This window comes from Rattus norvegicus, chromosome 8 (assembly GCF_036323735.1).
Source record: "Rattus norvegicus strain BN/NHsdMcwi chromosome 8, GRCr8, whole genome shotgun sequence".
Taxonomy (NCBI): domain Eukaryota; kingdom Metazoa; phylum Chordata; class Mammalia; order Rodentia; family Muridae; genus Rattus; species Rattus norvegicus.
This window is the reverse complement of record NC_086026.1, coordinates 119,854,502-119,876,911: the sequence shown is the minus strand read 5'-3', so window position 1 is coordinate 119,876,911 and position 22,410 is coordinate 119,854,502. Positions and strand designations below refer to the sequence as shown.

The following is a 22,410-nucleotide window of genomic DNA, read 5'->3' as shown; positions in this document are numbered from 1 at the left end:
ACAGACGTGAACTTAGCTCAAGAGTTCACACATGAAGCAGTGAGGTATTAGCCTGAAGGAACCCATGGCCACTGGAACCTTCTCTTGTGATTGCAGGCATGAATAATGCTTAAATCACTGGCAATAAGGAATATTTTTCTGGACCAGAAGGTACCCTAATAAGTCAGCACTGCCAAAGGACACTCAGCCCTAAGGAGCAGGCCCAGCCTGAGCCTGAGGGCTTTCATGCCTGGGGCTGAGTCTTAATGAGATCCAATCATGAGGTCAAATCAGGTTTCCTGCTTGCCTGCACAAAAGTGGTTTTGGTGACCAATTCGGGGTCTCTCATTTGGAAACAATGTATCACAACATCAAAAGCTGCTTTCATCCGTAATGGCAGGGAGTCATTTCAAAAGATTGTGAAGAGGTGTCTTTGTATCTGAACTGGCCTTGCCTTATTGTGATTATAAAAGAATTGAAAAGTATCGCAGCCCACATCTCCAAGAGCCAATTAGAGAAGGGGCGGCTTTAGAGGTGCACTGGTTGGTTTGTCAATCTGACACAAACCTAGACATCTCTGGGTAGAGAGAATATTAACTGAGAAAATGCCTTAGTGAGATTGGCCTGCAGGCAAGTCTATGGGGGCATTTCATTGGTTAATGATTAATGTGAATGGGTTTGTATTTAACACAACGCTTCTCAGGAGACAGTACTCGGTTAACATAAAAATGTCTCCTTTAACATTAGATCTCTTCTCTAGTTCACATATTAGGTACATTGAGTACATTTTTATTAAACTTCTGCTCCTCGGACACAAAAGTTTCAGTCTGGGGCTATTTAATGTGTAACTGCACTATTAACTTGGAAGATAAGACAGAAACCCAAGAAAAATATTGGGAGGTGCGTGCCCTCCCGGATTCCCTCGGTATGGCCGATAATCTGATGGTATTTCTGGGCTTGAGTACTTCTTCCTTCCTGTTGGAATTCTAATGGTGTGAAAGGTTACTTAGGCAAATTCAAGCCATCTTATTAACTCTTCTTCCTAAGCAGCAGATACAAATTATAAACTGCACTTTTCGATGCTCTATTTGTGGCAAGGGAAACATTTGTTCTCTCATTTAATAATGATCTCTTCCCGCTGTATGGGAGATAACTGGGGATGTAAATCCACTGTTGTACCTCTTTGCTGGCATGGGAGAGCCCAGGCCTCCCTTTAGCCTCAATAGGACAGTGGTAGTCAGGGTGTCCGGGTAAGGTCCGATCCAGACGGGACCTTCAAAGTTGATTTTATGCACACACCCCCAAGCAAGTTCAAATGCCTGTGTTGCCCAGAGACAGACATGAACAGTCGTGTCTCCAGTTTCTACTGATTCAAAAGGCACCACAAATACATTGAAGTCAGAACTGAGGCTGGGTTGAAACTGAAGACGCGCTGTCACCTTTTTTTAAGATTCCTTTATTTTTACTTTATGCATCTGGATGTTCACGCAGTTCACATGGAGGCCAGAGAGGGCGTCAGGTCCCTTGGACCTGGAGTTACAGTTGGTTGTGAGCCACTGTGTGGGTACTGGGAATCGAATTTAGGTCCTCTGGAAAAGCAGCCAGTTCTCTTCACCATTGAGCCTTCTCTTCGGTCCCTAATGCTGGGGCCTTGAGGCTGAGCTTTCTGAAGCAAAAGGTCTATGTTGAAGTCTACCTGATTGAGTCTTCCTTTCTGGAGCTCCAGGTGCTGAGGCAAAGAGATCACATGTGACACAGCCTGCTGAAAAGCAGCTTCTACAGGAAGTGTGATGTTCTCCCTCATTCTTCTCCCTGCTGCCTCCCTTGTCACCCCATCCCCTGTCTGTGCCTTCCCTCCTCCCCCATCCCCTGTCTGTGCCTTCCCTCCTCCCCTGCATCCCCTGTCTGTGCCTCCCTCCTCCCCTCTATCCCCTGTCAGTGCCTCCCTCCTCCCCTCTATCCCCTGTCAGTGCCTCCCTCCTCCCCTCTATCCCCTGTCTGTGCCTTCCCTCCTCCCCTGCATCCCCTGTCAGTGCCTCCCTCCTTCACACAGCTCCTCTCCCTGCTTTCATGTCATGTGTTTATCTCTCTTTTGCTCTCCCTTAGGAGTTTTTCTTCCCTCTCACAGCTCCCTCTCTAGTTTCCTCTCTCTCTCTCTCTCTCTCTCTCTCTCTCTCTCTCTCTCTCTCACACACACACACACACACACACACAAACACAGGTTTGCACATGTGCACACACCACTACATGCATACATACCATACACACACATACCACACACACACCATTCATACACACATCACACATATACTCACATGTACATGCACATACCATACATGCACACAGAGACAAACCAGACACACATAGAGAGACACACGTGCACACCCAATGCATATATACCCCCCACATGTATATACATGCATCACACACACACACACATTACACATGTATACATGCATGCACAGAGAGACACATACACCACACACACACATACACATACACACAGAGACGCTGTTGTAAAAATATAAAAAATAAAAAATGCTGTCTTTTATCCCACTAGGTCCGGCACCGCAGTGCCCCAAGATATCTGCTGGATATTTTAATTCTCAGTCAGCAAAGCCTCTCACCTGCTTTGCTCCATCCCATATCACACTACTGAAGGCCTCTCTCTGAGCCTGGTAGCAATCTCTCTACCTATCTAGTTCCCAAGACAGACTTCCATGCCAGAAACACACACCCCAACTCTGTGGTGGCCCAGACCAGCCACCCCACACTCTGTTACACTTAAATCTGCACAAGAAAGAACATACAACACAATAACCTCTGATCCAATTGATAAGATATAATTACCCACCTAAACATACAGAGCCCTGTACACATCCATCCCTTAAAAACATTTGTTTTTTTTTTTAGACAGTCAAATCTTTTTTTATTGGGGGAATGGGTTTCTAGGGGGTAGGCCTGGGGCCCTCACTGCACGGCTTGTTCATTGCCACTGCCTCCAGAATCCTGTGGCTTCATCACATCTGGAAGCTCCAGAGGGCTGGAGAAGGGTTCCATACGCAGCGCTTCAAAGGTGTCATCTGCTCGAAAGGCCAGGCCCACTGTGGCTGGGGCCTGTGGCCTTGCTGTCTGACTGGTGAAGCCACATTCGCCCAGAGTTTTTCCACCATCGAGGAGCTGGCCGTCCTTGTACAGCCGCTGCTCCTCTGGCGGCCGCTTGAGGATGCCCTTGACGATGTGCTTCAGTTCGAACACGGTGTTCGACTCCTTGGGGTCCGTAAAGATAGTGGTCTTGTGGCGCCGGATCATGAGAAACACGATCTGAGGACGGCAAGCCCGCGTCAGCGTTAGCCCGTGGCCCCCGGCGTGGCCCCGGAGCCCCCGCCACCCCCGGCCTCCCCTTAAAAACATTTGTAACAACCTGTAAATGCACAGAGCAGAATCTTAACATCAACTTCCATGGGGTACTGAGGTGCAGGACCTAGTGGGGGATAAAAGACAGCTTTTTTGTTTTTTATATTTTTACAACTCAGAGAGACATACACACATATACACAGACACCACACACTACACATGCAAACAGACCTACACCACATACACTTACATACAAACCTAAACACACACACACACACACACACACACACACACACACACACACAGCATATACACAGCCATACAAACATCTACATACACCACACACACAGAGAGACAGGCAGATACACACTGACACACACAGAGGGACAGACATAAACACCACAAATACAGACATATATACACAGAGAGACACATCCACACCACACACATGCACATACACACACATACAAGTGTATAAATTTAAACTTAGATATAGCACTAGAGAGGCTGATTAGTTTTGCTTAGCATAATGATTCCCGGTTCCATCCAGTTTCCTGCAAATGCTGTGGTCTCATTTTCCTTACAGCTGAGTAAAATCCCCGTGTGTGGACTGTATTTTCCTTTCTCTATTCACTTCTTGATGGAATCCCGGCCAATTTCATTTCCTGGCTATTATGAATGGTGCTGACAATTTTTAATTTTTTCTCAGGCAGAAGATATATTAGTAGAAGCAAAATGTGGGGAGGGGTAAGGTAAGCACAAAAGAATGGGCCTGGCTCGACCAGGATATTGGCTGGGTAAATCGGCCACACAGGGGGAACAGCAGGGTGGGTTGCTTAGTGACCTGACCACCAGTGCCTGACCACCGGCACTCAGTGATCTGACTAGATTTATGCTGTCTACTGAATTCAAGCAGAGCTGTAGGTACAGGCTACTTTGAACTAACCTAAGGCTATAACTTTTGTTCTAACATAAGGCTAGAATACAATTACTTTTTAGCCTGAAGGCTGCTTCCGCCATCTCGAGGATGCTCCCAACACCACGTGAGCACCTTTGTCATGTCTACTTAAATGATGGATGGGCAATAGACTAGGCCCAAGGGAGAGCCTTTTGGGAAGGAAGGCGTCAGCTAGGTAGAGCTTGGAGGGTGGCCACAGCTGGCCCAGGGAAATGAGCCTGGAGCAGGGAAAATCCCAAAGCAGGAAAACACCAGAGCCCAAGACTCCTGCTTCTGCCGACCCCTAGGCACTGTCTGTGGCCAGGAGTGGAGTGGAAACGTTATGTTTAGAGACTGGGGGACTCTGGACCTCTTTCTGGACTCTACCAGGACAAGGTTAGGTGGGCTCCTAACTGAGGAACCCAGAGTGGGCCAAGAAAAGCAAAGGGGCAAGGATTTCGTCCATGTGAAGACAAGGCTTCCCCAGTTCCTGACCTCTAGGCTGAGGATGGCTGGCTGTCGCTCTCACTAGTCTTCAGGCTGCTGCTCCCTCAAAGTTCCTAATCCCCTTCTACTTCTGCACCGAAGAGTCAGGAAGCCCTAGGGAAAAAATAACTAGAAAACCAGGGGTGAGGCTCAACGGCTGGATCTGAACCAAATGCACCCTTATCAACACCCTAGACCTGGGCCAGTCCCACTACTTGTCTAATCCTCAGGCACCCTATCATCGTGAGCTTTAACTGTCAGCTTGAGAAAAGAAGACATCTCAGTGAGGATTTACTTAGTGGGTTGGCCTGTGGCCAGGCAGGCCTGTGATACTTTTTACTTGACATGGGAAAGCCCCAGCTCACCATGGGTGGCACCATGCACTAAGCAGAAACCCTGGATGTGTACGAAGTAAACAAGCAAGGCTTCCTGACTTGCACCAAGGGGTGAGGGCATTCTTCAGCTAAGGACACCTTAGTCTGATAAGATGGCCAAGTCAGTAAAGTGCTTGCCTCGGAAGGGTGGAGACCTGAGTACAACCTCCAACTTCATGTGGAAAGAAGAAATAAATCTGGGCGTGGTGGCATGTAGTCACAGCACTGGGGAGATGGGACAGGAAGGCTCACTGGCTGGCCAGCCTAGCCTACTTGGCAAGCTCCAGGCCAGTGAAAGATAAAGACGCTATCTCCAGAAATAAAGTGGAAGTGCCTGAGAAGCCACACCTGAGGCCGAGCTCTACCGTCCATGAGCACATTTACATACGTGTACCTGCACACACATGAACACACACTTGCATTAGATGTGAGGAAGTCACTACCATGAGTCAGACCCTGTACCTGCCTTCAAGGGCAGCAGACAAGAAAGCATAAACTTTCTACCATAGGGTAGCAAGGTTATACTCTCACCACAGCCACAAAAGAGCCATGAGAGATGGCATCTCTAAGAAGAGCAATGAGGGAGTGTCTGCCTCCTACCCTCAGCTCTGACACCAGGGAGGAAACCTCCTATATTGTCCCACCAGGCATCTTCCAGCAACTTCACATTGGAACCAAGGGACTGAAAGGAAGATTATAGGTTTCAGGACACATGGGACCTTGTATGTAGATGAAATAATTTCTGTTTTTATTCTGAGGAACATGAGGACTGTTACAGGACTGAAGAATGGACAGGGGTGGGGTGGGGGTAGGGAATCCAAAGACAAAGGGAAACAGAGAGACAACTGTGGAAACATAGGCGATAATACAGGGAAAAAATGAAGCATCTTAAACTAGGACATGTCAGTGGAAAGCTGGAGAGACAAGCTGTACGCTAGACAGGTGTCTAATCCTGGACATTAGAAGGGAATGTGGGGCACAAAGGAGTCAAGGATGACACCCAGGGTTTGGTTTGAGAAACGGAAAGGATGGAGTTGCACCAACTTAGATGAAGACAACTAGATTCCATAAGGCAGATTGAAGAAGAGGTCTACCAGAAGTCCCATTCCAGACACAGGCCAATAGACCTTCACACTATGGAAGCCAATGAGAAAAGGGGCTGGAGAGAAAACTCAGACAATACAATGCTTGCCATGTGAACACAGGCTAGATCCCCAGCACCAAGCATGCTGTAATCCCAACTCTGGGGAGAAAGAGATAAAAGGATCCTCAAGGCTTAATGGAGGACAGAGCTAACCTTAGGTTCCATTGAGAGACTCTGCCTCAAAGAACAAGGTGGACAGTACCTGAGGAGTGACATTTGAGGTAGACTTTTGACCTCTATGTGTACCCCCCCCACACACACACAAATGTGTCTGTATAGGATGGATGGTCACAGACAGTCTGCATCATGTCCGTGGATTGTTCTCACATCAATTCTGACCTTTCTGACAATATCCACCATGCCTGTGGGAATAGCATGTGTGGCTGACTTCCCAATTAAGCCTTAAGCCCCACCTACTATAGCTCACCCCCTCTTCTGTGCATGGCCTCTTCCTTGCGTGTGGACTCAGAGCTGGGCTGGGGCTCTTCTCTCTGTAGGCCATATCTGGTGAAGAGCTTGCCTCTGGGGATTTCACAACCCAAGCTTGCAAGTGATTGTTTACATGAGAGGACATGGAGGAAACAGGACAATGGACACATTTATAAACATTAAATGTGCACTGGCTTTCTGTCACTGCTCTCGGGCCACTCTGCACCATCTATGGTGTCTACAGTGAACAAGGGACTAGGTGTGAACAACAAAGCCTGAAGCTGAGTTTTGACTGCCACTCTACCAAAAGTCCAGAGGCAGACATGGGTGAGGAAATTGATTTGTGCATGACAAGAAATGAGAAGAGAGAGAAAGAGAGGCTTCAAGTCCCTGCCTTGCCTAGGGCAGTGTTATAATTTATAGAAGAGAACATTGAAACAGAAGCCAGAATGTTAGCATCCTGGTAAAAATAAAGTATATCTAAAGGAGGCTTGTACTTCTTCCTTTGGCTGTCAGAGCACTGGAGAAACGAACTCCCAGAGTGTAGAATGGCCCCAATGATCCCATACTGGAAGAAGTTAGGCTGAAACCTGGTACCATCCAGAGAGAGACTTGCCTCTCAGCAGGAGGTTTTATGTAGTTCTGACAGCCTTTCAAACCGTCTTGTGTGAGAGGTCGGAACTGAGACAATGTTGGTGGGCAAGACCACACCTCAGCCAGGACGGCTTAGCAATGCATGCCTCTTGCCTTCTAACTGAATGGAATCAGGACTCTGAAGATGGATTTGAGAAGTGCAGTTCTCAACCTGACATAACCTAGAATCACCCGGGAAGAGTCTGGATGAGGGACTGTCTACAGTCCCTATATTGGATTGGCTTGTGGGCATGTCTCTGGATGGTCCTTGTCTCAATTAAGATAACTCATATGAGAATCCCAAGCCCACTATGGGGACGTCATTCCCTAGGTAGTGAGTTCCAAACAGCAGAAGAGTACATTCATTGATCTGGGCATAAGCAAGCAAAAGAACTGGCGTGTTTCTATTTCTTTCTACTTTTGACTATGAATTACATCGATTTCCTCCACAACATTGGACGACGACCTGGAATTGTAAACCAAAGCAAACCCTTAAACTGCCTTTCACTGGAGTATTTTATCACAAGAACAAAACTGAAACTGCCACAGGGAATCGCTGGACTGTCTCTGCTCCTCGTTCTGATGTGGCCACACTAAATAAATCACTATTTCCTGCTTTTCACCATTACAGTCTCATTGGCGCATTGAGGAAGAGTGATTCAGACTTACTTCTCAGGGCTTCTCTGGTGGCCTTGGTTACAACTCTAGTAAAAAGGATGTGCATGTGTGTAGATGATCTGTGAGCCCACATTATCAGGACTGGGAAATAAGTCATCGGGCACACAGCCCAAGGGTTTCCTAGTTTCGCCAGGTTTGCTAATTCTTAGGATCTAAATACAGGCTGGGGTGGCTGATGATCTGAGCAACGGGACTCATTTGCCAACGGCAGTGCCCATCTGTTGTTGGCTGGCTTCACCGTGCAGTCGTACGTACCCTGACAATACTACAGCTGTCCCTACCTCAGTATCTGATGCTCCTTTTCCCCGACACTAACCTTCAGGGTCATCTTAGTTCAGCACCATCCTGGAGATGGATAAAGGGTTCTCTATGACGTCTGTCTTCCTGTGACCTGCTAACACGCTAGGGCTACATTGTAGCTCTGCAAGGATCGTGCTTATAGAATGTTTCGCTGATAACTGCCACCCTGTTGCCCAACTGCTGATTGTGAGATGGGATACAAAGTACAACTGAAGTGTTTTAAAATGTCACCGACGGCATACTGCGTTGATAACTCCTCAGTTGGCCCCATAAAAAGCTGAGCATATGGAACACGAGGAGACAAGGACAGACAGATCCCTAGGTCTTGTTCGCCTAACCAAGTAAGCCACAGGTCCGAGTGAGAAAAACAAGGTAGACACTCCTGAGGGACCACATCGAAGGTTGACTTCTGGCCTTCACACTTCACTGGTGCAGATATACACACATGAACACGCATCAGAAATAAGATAAAACTTACCACTGGGGCTACTGATGTGGCCTCGTTGGTACAGTGCTTGCCTACCATGTACAAAGCCCTGGTTTGATCCCCAGTGCTACACAAACTGGGTGTGTGCACGTGCCTGGAATCTCAGTACTCAAGAGGTAGAGGCAGGGGGATCATAAGTTCAAGGTTATCCTTAGTTATACAGTGAGTTTGAGACCTTTCAAGCTATATGAATCCTATCTCGGGGCTGGAAAGGTGACTCCACGGTTAAGAGCACTGACTGCTCTCCCAGAGGTCCTGAGTTCAGTTCCCAGAAACCACATGGTGGCTCACAACTATCTGTAATGGGATCTGGTGCGCTCTTCCGGTGTGTCTGAAGACAACAACAGTGTACTCCAATAAATTAAATAAATAAATCTTGAGAAAGAAAGAAAGAAAGAAAGAAAGAAAGAAAGAAAGACAGAAAGAAAGGAACTTATCTCAAAAAAAATAATAATGAAACAGACAGCCCTGTGTCATCAGTGAATTAGTAGGTTATCTGACCAGTGCTGAATCTTGAGATCCTGACAGAGCTGTGGCTCAAACTCCCAAAGTCTGAGGTGTTGTGATCCACTATTCCAGCCAGGGTTCCTTTGGAAATATGTGTCTGAGTGGCTGTATGTTTTCACTAAGAAAAACCTGCAGATCTTGACAGCGGGGAGTGATCGTAAACCTGAAGTGGCTTGCCTTGGGCCCTGCTGTGGCTGTCTCTGCCTCTCTCATCAGCTCTGCTCACGTCTAAAGGTCATCTTGCTGAGAACTTTCCGAACTGCCTTTGGTGGTTGAAGACGGAGGTCACAGAAGACCAAAGGGGTTGTGCTGCTGCTTAAGATGACATCAAGAAGGCTCTGCCTCTCGTTGAATGAGATCTTGCAAGGACAGAACGAGAATCTGCCATCCCGTCCGGGCCCTGCACCGTGTGTAACAGACAGTGCTATTGCCGATGTGCTCCCTGGTAATTCTCTGCTTTATGTAAGCAGACAGAGCATTTGAAACTCACTCCTGGAGTATACGGCCCAAGGCGGCTTCCCTCAAGGGTAGCTCTAGTCCTCCCACACACACGATGATGAATGAGGCCTTAGCAGAACCATGAAAATCCCAGAGCCGCAAAGAGGCCTCTGAGCACCTGCTGAGAATAAGAACCCGCTGAGCTGCCTGGGAATTCTGTTGAAGCTCAGTGCACAGGCGAAGACTGGTCAAGGGACGCCTCGCTACACCAAGCGGGGAGCCACAAACCGTGGGTGGAGAACTTGAAGGCGCCCGACCAAATCAGATGAGGGGGCTGCACACAAGGGAGCTACAAGCAAGAAGCCTACTGAGAATTAGAGATGTCAAGAAAAGAGCTGCAGATACCAAGAAACCTGAAACAATAAGGAATTTTTTTTCTTTTTTTCTTTTTTTCAGAGCTGGGGACCGAACCCAAGGCCTTGCGCTTGCTAGGCAAGCGCTCTACCACTGAGCTAAATCCCCAACCCCACAATAAGGGAATTTATGGCAGCAGACAAGCCCCCTGCTGCCTGGACTATTGAAGTCTCTTCCAACCCATTGATAAACTAGGGACAGCCTGTTTGCATGAAAACCTCCAAAAAACACCGGGAGGCGGGGAAGGGTCAGGTACGATGTGATCAGTGGTAGGATCTTAATAAGACACTCATAATTTGATTTGATGTGACAGTTTTACTAGGATCGTTTTAGCTGACTGTGGTGGTATTTGCTTATAATGCAGCCGAGGCTGGGGCGGGACTTAGGGGTTCTAGGCTAGCCTGGGCTACATAGTGAGATCCTGTCTCAAAAGTCAACAGCTGGGCATTTTGGCTGGGCAGTTTTAATCCCAGCACTTGGGAGGCAGATGCAGGCAGAGACATGTGAGTTCCAAACCAGCTTCTTCAGAAGGAGTTCCAGGACAGCCAGGGCTGAAAAATCCTGTCTCAAACAAACAAACAAACAAACAAACAAAAAACCCAAACCAACCAACCAAGCAAACGAACTAATGAATGAAATAAAATAAAATACAACAAAAGTATTGATTAAATGTATTTTAAAATTCTTTTTGCTTTGTTTTGTTCTTTTCTTAGAGACAGGGTTTCTCTGAAGACCTCAAACTCAGAGATCCTCCTGCCTCTGGCTCTGGAGTGCTGGGATTAAAAGTGCCACAACTAACTAAGCTAAAAAAGTCGTATTTATGTTAGAGTAAGAGAAGAGAAATGAGGGCAGGGACGAACATCAGAGCACCACTCATCAGACACGTGAGATTTCCTGAGCGCCTTTTCTTCATTTCAGAATGTTACCGCTAAAGAAAAGACACACTTATAAAGCTAATCTCCGTTAATAAACCTAATCTCTGTTGTGGGTATTTGCTCCGTTGCTTTCTGAAATCTCACACTAGACAGTCAATGAAAAAAATTAAACCCACTCAACTTGTAGCACTTGCCAATTCCTGTGGTGTGAAAATTGCTAACCACCGACACAGGTGGCCACTGACCTGGAAACAGATAAACAACCGACCGCTGCCATTTTCCTACCCCACAGATACAATAGACTCAGGCAGCCTCAAGAGCCACAGGAACGCAAGCACAGGAAGGTCAAACGGGCCACAGGGCCTTTATCACCACCTCCCCGGGAAGGAGGAGCAGGAAAATGATTGACGGAGGTGGGCGGAGTCGAGGGGGCGGGTAATGACGTTTTGTTTTGTTTAGGTCGGTGTTTCTTGACTTGGGGTATTATTACACGGCTATTGATCATTTTGTGGGAATTCATCTATCTGTAGGCATTTTAACTGTGTTGGTTTCAGGTGTGTATTACAGGTGGATATAAAACTCTGCTTGTAAAAGCCGGCAGAGGGAGGACTTAAGCGTTACGAACTGGCCTCCCCTTGTCCTCTGTAACCCATAAGGCTTTCGCTGTAGTGGGAACCAACTTCAATGCCAACCTTGTCAGTGGCTAAAGAGGGAAGGAATTCCAAGTAAAGGAATGGCGGGAGGGACCCAAGGGGTTGGTATTCAATGTCTGCGGTCCATCCATTGACCACAGGATAGGAATCCCACCTGGAGCTGAAAAGAGAGGAAGAAGCAAAGAAGGAACTAGGACATTTGTGGGAAGCACCCTCTGAGCCTTGCCTATGAAGAACGCCGTTCTGAATACTCACTGGGCTAGACCCATTCTCTCTCAGCCTCTCCAGGAAGTCCTGTGACTATCCTCCAAATCTCACAGCTCATGAGGACAAGCCTGGAAGCAAAGTAAAACACCACCAACCCAACCTCTCCTCTCTCCACACCCCACCCTGAAGACCTGTATGTCTCTGCCAGGTAGGCAGTGCCAGGAAGAGCCCAGAATGTTCCACCACCCTCCCACCCTAGAACTCAGCCTTAGGATCTGGGGCCCCGAAATATTATCAGTGCAGTCAGTGGTCAAAATTAGCTGTGCTTGAAGAAACAAGAACATTGAAGTTCCCCAGCAGAGGGACACAGAAATGAAGAGAGCCAATCAAACACTCCTGGTGCCTGCTGAGGCCACCCACTCAGACATCACAGACTGCCTTCTCCACCACTGCCCTGGGCCTTTCCCTCAGGGGCTGACAACAGGTCACAGGATTCAGAAGCCCAGCCCCTGAGCGATGCCCTCTGCTTAGCGATCATTTCTCTTGGGTCTCTGGAGCCAGCAGCTCGGTGGCAAAGCCAGTCCCTCCGTGTTGACAGAAGAGTCTTCCTCCTTCCCAGAAGGAAGATTGATTGAGGTCTGGAACAGTCCAGAGTCCAAGCTGGAGTTCTGAGAATCAGGAAAGTTAGTAGTCAGAGCTCAGGGGACAGCCTGGCTACAAGGCTCTGAGGCATGTAGTTAGAATCAGGTCTCCTCGTTGGGGGCTGCTGAGATGTCTCCGTAAACGCGCGTGCCATGGAAGCACAAGAACCAGTGGAATCCCCTAGAACCCACTTTAAAAGCCAGATATGTAGCAAGCAAAAACCAAAGTGTCTGGCTCCTGAGGAATGACTCTCAGGATAGACTTCTAACTACCCTCAAGTACCCACACTTGTATGCACACACACGCACACATATGTGTGTGTGAGCACACACAAACCCCAGATACATACACTCTTACACACACACACACACACATACACCACACATACCACAAACACAGTACACACCCAATGAATGCACACAGTACACACACCATACACACATACACCACACATACATCACACACACACATACACACACCACCATACCACACACACACCACACACACATACCACACACACACACACCACACCAAACATACATCACACACCACACACACACACACCACACACAATACCACACATCATACACACATACACACACCACACACACTACACACACACACACCACACCACACACACACACACACTCACCACATATACACACTGCGCACACACAGCACACACCACACATACACACCACACACACACAGCACACACTCACCACACATACACACAGCACACACCACATACCACATACACACCACACACATACCACACACACACACCAGACACCACACACACACAACCTGTTGACTGGACTCCAAGCCTTGTCCTCCTCAAGCTCAATATGCTTGTAGCTTAAGCCAACTGTGTGAGGTGTGAGTCACTGCTTAAAGAGTTTCCCGTAAAGGCCCTGGGTTCGGTCCCCAGCTCCGAAAAAAAACAAAAAAAACAAAAAAAAAACCAAAAGAGTTCCCCGTAATGAAGGGGAGGGGGTGGGGCGGGTCAGGAGGCTCCCTGACCAGTGACAGAGAGCAAGGCCCATAGCAGGAGTGTAAAACCACATGACCCATCAAGGAAGATAGGCCATCCCTTAATACCACTGACAGGGCCACTGAAGTCACATGTCAAGGCTGGGGAGGAAATGGCAGGCAGAGGGTCTGGCATGGCCCCTAGGGAAAAAGACAGTTCTTCACACAGATAGGTAGTAGCAGCCCTAGAGGCTTCAAACCAACTCTCCCCTTGTCAAGATCCTGGAAAGAACACAGGAGAACCCAAAAGAGCCAGTGTCCCTGAGAACTTGCCTCAGACTCTTCTCAGGCCATCTTAAGAGGAGAAACCAGAGAGGGGAGACAAGGAACTCTGAACGAGCTCTGAAAGGAAAGGAGTGTCAGAATTTGGCTGCCCGCAGTGAGCTCACCCTGCCCCAGACCTAGAATCACAAATATCTGGGCTGAAAGACCCTGAGAAGACTTGATTATGTGGGTAACTTCTAAGTCAATAACCACAACTCCTTCAAAATCTGCCAGGAGTCCAGGAAGTCCAGCTCAGCCCCATGAGCAGGACCAAGGCGCCCTCTAGAGGCGTGAGCTTGTAACCTCCTTGTTCCCTGTTGTTCTTCCCACTGACAGCAACAAGTCTGGCTGTGTATCTACTAACTTCATTATGTCAGACCCAGCCGAGACTATTTCTCTCGGTTTAGCTTTCAGGAAAGCCAATTTCTCAGCCCTCAAACACCCGGTTTTGTTTTTGATTTTGTTTTTGTTACCGCCCCTGGACCCTGCCTCTTGAGGGCTGGAATTAAAAGTGTGTGCCATCACGCCCAGCCCCAAACACTCATGTTTAAAAAAAAACTGTTTTTGGGGCTGGGGATTTAGCTCAGTGGTAGAGCGCTTACCTAGGAAGCACAAGGCCCTGGGTTCGGTCCCCAGCTCTGAAAAAAAGAACCAAAAAAAAAAAAACTGTTTTGTTTAGTTTTGTTTTGGCATAGTTTTACAGATGTATGGTTCCCCCCACCCATCCCCCTCATCCAGGAACTCTAGGAATGACCATCCTGTTAGCAAGGTCTATTGGTTAAAACGGAACCAACCGAGGGCTGGACAGATGTCTCCGTGGTGGAGAAGTGCCATACGTTTAAGGTCCTATCAGAGTGTGCCTCCTACATAAGAGGTGTAACCTCTGTCACCGGGATGGCTTTTGTTTGCTTGTTTGCTTGTTTCATTATGAAGTTACTGTTTTTCCTTTTTTCTGTTCTTTATTCTTTTGTTTCTTTGTTTCTTTGCTTGCTTTCTTGCTTGCTTGTTTTGAGACAGAGTCTCTTTACACAGTCCTGGCTGTTGTGGAACTCACTAGGAAGTGAGTCTAGCCCACACAGAAGGAAAGAGATAGGGGCTAAACCAAGCCTTGCCTCCTAGAAGGGATACCAGATATGATCAGATGTGATATTTGAAATGCTGTTTTCTTTGTTTCCTCTCTCTCTGTCTCTCTCTCTGTCTCTGTGTGTGTGTGTGTGTGTGTGTGTGTGTGTGTGTGTGTGTCTGTGTGTGTGTGTGTGTGTGTGTGTGTGAGAGAGAGAGAGAGAGAGAGAGAGAGAGAGAGAGAGAGATGTATATACAAATGCATGCAGGTGCATGTGCAATGTGCGTACACAGAAGTTGACTTCTGGCTGCAGAGATGGCTCAGAGGTTAACAGCACTGTCTGCTCTTCCAGAGGTACTGAGTTCAATTCCCAGCAACCACATGGTGGCTCACACCATCTGTAATCAGATCTGATGCCCTCTTCTGGCCTGCAGGAATACATGCAGGCAGAAAGCTGTACGATGTATACATAATAAATAAATATTAAATAAAAAATTTTTAAAAAAAGAAGTTGACGTCCATCATCTTAATCTCTCCCTGTCTTATATTTTGAAACAGTCGGTCACTTTCTGAGCCTGGAGCTCATCCAGATTAAACTGACCAGCCAATTCGCTTCAGAAATCTGCCTGCTGGGTTTCCCCTGCCTTGGTGTTACAGATGGGTCCTACTTCATTTGGCTTTTTAAATTTTGTTTCAATTATTCATTTATTTTTATGTGTATAGGTGTTTTGCTGGCATGCATGTCTGTGTACCACACATGTGTCTAGTGCCCAGGAAGAGGGTGTCAGATCCCCTGGGACGAGAGTCACGGTCAGCTGTGAGCTACCACATGGGTGTTGGGAACTGAATCCAGGTTCCTCTGGAAGAGTAGCCTCTTAATCTCTGAGTCATCGCTCCAACCCCAGTTTTGCAAGAATGCTGGGAGCTGATCCCAAGTCTATATCTGAGCAGCTACCTCCCAGCTCCACCCCTCTACTCATTTATTCATTCTTTTGTATCTGTATGGGTTGGTGTATTTCTTTTATTCTTTAAGTTATAATCTAATAGTGTCTTCCTTAGGGTTTCTATTGCTGTGATGAAGCACCATGACCAAGAAACAAGTTGGAAAAAGTTTATTATCCTCACACCTCCACATCACTGTACAGCATTGAAGGAAATCGGGACAGGAACTCAAAACAGGACAGGAACCAGGAGGCAGGAGCTGATGCAGAGGCCATGGAGGGTCCTGCTCACTGGCTTGCTCCTCATGGCTTGTTCAGCCTCTTATAGAACCCAGGACCACCAGTCCAGGGATGTCCCACACACACACAATGGGCTGGGCCGTCCGCCATCAATCACTAATTAAGAGAATGCCCTACCGCTGGATCTTATGGAGGGCGGCATTTTCTGAATGGAGGTTCCCTCCTTTGAGATGACTCTAGCTTGTGTCAAGTTGACATAAGACTGTGATGTTATTTAATTGTACAGATCATTCCAGCTTCATTCAATAGAACTCCAGCAAGTTAGATCCTGGTCCCTTTGAGCTGTCTTATACTTTTGTATGGGTCTTGAACGCTTTTCTGTTTTGTTGTTGTTGAAAACAGGGTTTCATTAATATAGCCCAGGCTGGCCTCAAACTTACAGCAAACTTGTAGCCTCTGCTCCCTGAGTGCTGGGATTACCTATGTACACACTATATCCAGAAGGTGGAGCTTCCCAAGGCTCCAAGCTCTTCTCTCCCCTAACCCAGCCCTAGAATCAGATACTTCTCAAAGGTGTCGTTCCTTTTGTAAGAGAACAGTGTTTAGAAACAAAGAAGCAACACTAAGTTCTTTTGTTGCTGAGGTGCTGTTATTTCTAGGACGCAACAGCAGGCAGAGAGAAGAAATGTGTGTGTGTATGTGTGTATGTATATGTGTGTATACATATACATATATATTACATTATAAATATATGCTGGGGGCTGGAGAGATGACTCAGCAGTTAAGAGTACTAACTGCTCTTCCAGAGGTCCTGAGTTCAATTCCTGGCAACCACATGGTGGCTCACAGCCATCTGTAATAGGATCTGATGCCCTCTTCTGGTGCGTCTGATGACAGCTACTGTGTACTCATCTATAAAATAAATAAATAAACCATATATCAATATTCTGTGCAATGGTAAGCCACATATGCTAAGTATAGTGTTCTCATGAGCTTATAATGAAAGACCCTCAGACAGAGGAGACTCTCGCTCCAGTCCTGAGGACACCCACCACCCCACGAACACACGGGACTCAGTCTTGATGTAAGAACAAGAGATTTACTTTGGGATACCAATGCATTGGGGCTCGACACGGTCCTCACGCAGGAGGGATGTGAAGAGCCTTGAACAACAGAAATGTACAGCTTAAATAGTCAGTTAAGATTACACAGTTTCGTTAGCTCAGCTATTTCGGTGCCAAGGATAACTAGGCAGATGTTTCTTGTCCTGGAATTCCTGGGACAAGGCGGTAACCATATCAACGCAGCTATTTCAGTACCAAGGACGTCTGACTTGATATATGTTTTCCCATCCTGGGTTTCCCAGGACAAGGACCAAGGATATCTGACTTGGCAGATGTTTCTCTCCTGGAGTTCCCAGGACAAGGCTATAGCTATGTCAGCACAGCTATGTCAGTACCAAGGACATCTAACTTGATATAGGTTTTTTCATCCTGGGGCACAATCTATAGTGGTCAGTCAGCTTCCCAGAGATGTTTCCTGTCTTGTAATTGCCCCTCAGTAGATATGTTCTATACCCTCTGTTCTTATGGTCCGGCAGCTTCCTAGAGAGTGGGTGGGATGTGCTTTCTGTACTTTCTGGTCTATTGTCTAACATCTAGGGGCTAAGCAAGGGTCAGCTTAAAAGATTCTCATTCTTAAGAAATTGCTACACTGGTTGGGGATTTAGCTCAGTAGTAGAGCGCTTGCCTAGCAAACGCAAGGCCCTGGGTTCGGTCCCCAGCTCCGATAAAAAGAAAAAGAAAAAAAAAAAGAAAAAAAGAAATGGCTACACTAATATCAAACGGGGATCTTTTAATAATGTTTCCTTTTTGTTTGATACTGTAGTTGGTATGATGTCATAGTATCACCGAGTACCTGTATCTATAACTCCATCACCTAGTTTCTTTATTTATGTGCATTTTGGTTGGTTTACTTTTGTTTTTTAAGGCAGGGTTTATCTGTGTAGCCCTGGCTGTCCTAGAACTAGTTCTGTAGAACAGGCTGGCCCCAAACTCACAGAGACCCACCTGTCTTTGTCTCCTAAGTGCTGGGATTAAGGGCATGAGCCACCACCACCAGGCAGTTTCCTTATATTTTAAAAGAAATTGGGAAACGGAGTCTGATAAGAGAAAACAGCTTTGCCTATAGATTAGACAAACTAGGAGAAAAGAAACTTCTAATTTTTCTCCACCTCTCCTAAACCAGTGTTAAATTCCACAGAAAAGATGAACCAAAAGCTAAGAACCTTGAGTACGTAGCTTGGGTGCACAATAAGCATCAGAGAAACCAGCCTTTCTCTAAGCGGTCTGCTGGCACCAGGCTTTCTTAATCTTCCTGGCTGGGATTTCAGGGGGGATTTTTTTGTTCTGTGGAGTTTATTGTTTTAGTATACCTGTTCTAACAGCCTGATAGCCAATGGGATGGAGACACACATCTCCTGACAAGTTCTTCAGGTATCCATTGGTGAGGTGCACATGCTCCAAGCTCCCACCTACGCTTCTGTGAACAAGACTAATGCCATCAGGACACACACACACACACACACACACACACACACACACGGGATGAAACTATACTAAATGTTCTTTGGGAACAGGATGGAATCTAATAAGAGTGGGACAAGGCCAAGAGAGGATAATCAAGGGTTGAATATGGTTGCAATGCATTATGTAAATATATGAAACTGTCACAAGAATATCCATTATGATGTTTAATTACAGACGCTATTAAAGACTTTTGAAATATTTGTTATTTACAATTTTATATATGTACACTCGGCATCATACTGACCACTCACAGCAGCGAGTTCACAGCTGAGGAGAGTGAAACAGTAACATCCCCCATGTATGAAAATACAGCGATATAAATACATTATTATGGATAATTAGCGGATAATAATTAAAGCATTCTTAAGGTTTTATTTTTATGTGTGTGAGTGTTTGCCTTGATGTATATCTGTACACCACATATATCCCTAGTGTCATTAGAGGTGAAATACAGCATACAACTTGTTAGGGTCCTAAAGAAACACTGGGAGAGGAACGGGAGCTCCTGCGGTTACCAATAAGAACCAGGAGAGGGCAGTGTTGGTGGTGGCCCTGGAGTTCCCTGGGTATCTTTTCAGCCTGTAGACTAGTGCTTCTTCCTAATGCCGCAATGCTGCGACCCTTTAATACAGGTCTTCATGATGTGGTGAGCCCCAACCATACATTTTTTTTCCTGTTGCTCGTTCATAATTGTGATTCTGCTAGTGTTCTGAATCATAACATAAATATCTGTGTTTTCCAATGGTCTTGGAAGACCCGCTATGAAACAGTTGTTTGGTGCCCCCCCAAGGGGTTGTGATCCACAAGTTGAGAACCACTGCTGTAGATGGTGGAGCTGGTTTCCTGCTGCCCTCTCAACAAGGACTCAGAGACCTAAGCAGCTGTGGATTCTGCACTCTTTGATGACTTCCGGTGAGGTCCTCTTCTAAGCTTGACCAGCCCCTAAAGATTGTATACTGAGCTGTCCCATCTACTCTACACTTCCACGCGGCTCAGAGCTCCCCTGCATCTCAGGGCTACTGCCCGCCCAGCAACTCCACAGGCCATCAGAATGTCTGAACCAGTCTGCCTCTATACTTGCTGGTGGTCTAAACTCTTTCCAGGTTTGTCTGTCCTTGGGACCGTCAGCCTTGCCCGCAAGCTGAGGCACACCCAACCTGAGAACAAAGATGATGATGACGGTCATAAATTACTGTGTTACTAGGTGATAAGTCTAGACACCTGAAGTCAGTGTTTTTTCAAGCACCAGCTAAGGGCCCTGGGTTTTTATAGATTAAAGCAAAAATAGGTCCGGGGAGATAGCTCAGTCAGTAACGTGTCTGCCTTGCAAGAAAGGCCGGGTATGACAATGCACTTATATCCAGCAATGCAGAGGAAGAAACCGGAATTTCTGGGGCTTGGGTTGACTTCTGGCCTCTACTTATTTGTATACACCACACACACACACACCACACAAGCACGCACACACACGCCCCAGGAGAACAAGGCGGGTTATCAGCAAACTGTTACGTTTTATAAAGCGGTATAATGCTTAGGAGGGAGTACCTTGGCGAGCCCCTCCCAAGGGGTCCCCCTGAGGAATCAGGCTATGCCACTGACCTAGTATAAAAGGATGGGGAAAAGAGGGGGTCAGGGACCTGGAAAGGAATAGAGATGCGGGGAGGGGGACGAAGAAGAACAGGAATAGAAAAAGAGAGGAAGAAAGGAAAAGAAGAGACCGGCCAGGAACACGTAGGGACAGAGGGAGAAGGAAAGAGAGAGAGACAGAAGAGAAGAGGAGGGGGACAGGAGATAAGGGGAGGGGAGGGGAGAAAAGAAAAGGAAAAGGAAAGGGAAAAGGAAAGGGAAAAGGGAAATGACTAGGGTTGCTCCTTTTACATGCCTGGCTCGCATTTGGCAAGTGGCTCTGCAAGCTGTTGCTAGGTAGCTGTCGGGCGGAGCCTAGTGGGATAGTCTGAAAGCCAACACAAACCAATTAAATTGGCCCTCCCTATCCTCCCTGCTCTCTTCCGGTCTCCCCACAACACTTCCGGCGGGCCGCCTCCCATGTTCTCATGGGATTTGTAGTTCAGCCCACTTCCTAGCCTATTGGCTGTGGTTGCTAGGCCTTACAGAAAAGTCACATTTAGTAAAGAAAACAAAGTCTGAACTAGTTAAATTCTCATTTCAAATAAGCAGCTGTTAGAATATGATACTTTTAATTCAAATAAAATGTAAATAAAACTGTTATCTGGCAATTCTACCCCAGACAGAGCCATGAAACTGACCCCTAGATCCCTTGCCCCACTACGGGTATCCCCTCTGTGAGCCAGCTTTACCAACACTCACTGTAAGATACACGATGTTTCCTGCCCAGGGGTAGAAAAGGTTGTATTAGACCAAGAACTTTTAAAAAGTTTTTAATTATTTGTTTTTACGCATTTATAGCGGAATTGTGAAAAACAACCCAAAGGGTCTCCGGTAGGGCTAACACTCAGAGCATTAAAGGTCGCTGTTCATTTCCTACGGGTTTTCCAGTTTGGGGACTGTAGTAGTCGCGGGGGTCGGCAGCCTCTGAGCCGCTCCTGTGAAACATTCTCGGGTACCTCTTCTGCTTCTGCCTCCAGTTAGCAGATGCTGTTCCACCTTGTCGGAAGAGCTAAGAACGTCCAGGCTCGGTCTGCCAGAACTGAAGTCTGGCAGTTTCACACTGGTTCGCGATTGTTGGTTACATAAGCCCTGACCCTGACTGCGAATTTTATCTGAGGCACATGGTGACCCATCAGCACAGTGAGCAGAGGCCGGGATTCACTCTTCAGGCTCTGCTTCATTCAGAGAGCTGGCAATCTGAGACAGGAAGGGGTCAGCATTCTCTGGACCTGCCGTCCCCGCGTCTCCAGCTAATAGACTTTATAGGGAATGGCAAACAAAAGCAGTTCTACAGTGTAGTCTTTATCCTCTGGTCATGGGGTCAACTGGCTCTGAGCTCTGAGGCTCTGATCTCATCTACTTGTGGTCCCCGCATGTCTCCCTGTGTGTCCAGCGGGGTTTACATACTCTCAAGGCCACTGAGCTTGGCCTTCCTCTTGAAGTGCTAAGTCAAAGGTTAACTTAGAACAAACAAATCGTTGGCAGACGTCCCTGCTGAGCCATCAGCGATGTTTATGGGCACATTCCTTTACGGTATGAAATACACATGTGTCCTTAAAGAATAGTATAGAAGAGGCCATTCCACTGCCCCTGTTACAACGAGACCACAAACTGAATGATGTAAGGCAATAAAAATGTATTCTCACAGTTCTGCAAGCCAGGCATCCAAAATTAAGCGGTCTGCAGTCTTTCTGTCCGTTCGGAGGCCCTAGGGAGAAACTTCTCTCGCTCTTCAGGTTCCAGGCATTCCTTTGCTTGTGACAATTTAACTCACTGCTTCTGTCTCTAAATGGCCTCCTCCTATGTTTCTGTGGCACACCCCCCTCCGCCTCCCTTTGTAAAGAAGCCTGCGGTTGAACTTTGGCCTAAAATAGGTCAAGAATCATCGCATAACACAGTTTTGCTTAGTATGCCTCTTCCCAGCTTTGAGTTGCTAGCTGAGGGCCTGCTCAACACCCAGTCGCGTCTATAGGTTCATCACACTGTGAACCACTGTGTATCTGCCCCTAACAGCCTCAAGCCTCAACACAAGACAATGAAGGGCAAATGAAATATATCTCCAATGTTCCACAACCCTCGAAAAATTTTCAATGAGCCTATCCGTGGGAAGTCT

The 22,410-nt window shown here is 46.9% G+C and overlaps 1 pseudogene; it reads right to left on the bottom strand.

Annotated features, from left to right (window-relative positions):
- Elobl7 (elongin B like 7) lies at positions 2,894-3,354 on the bottom strand (annotated as a pseudogene).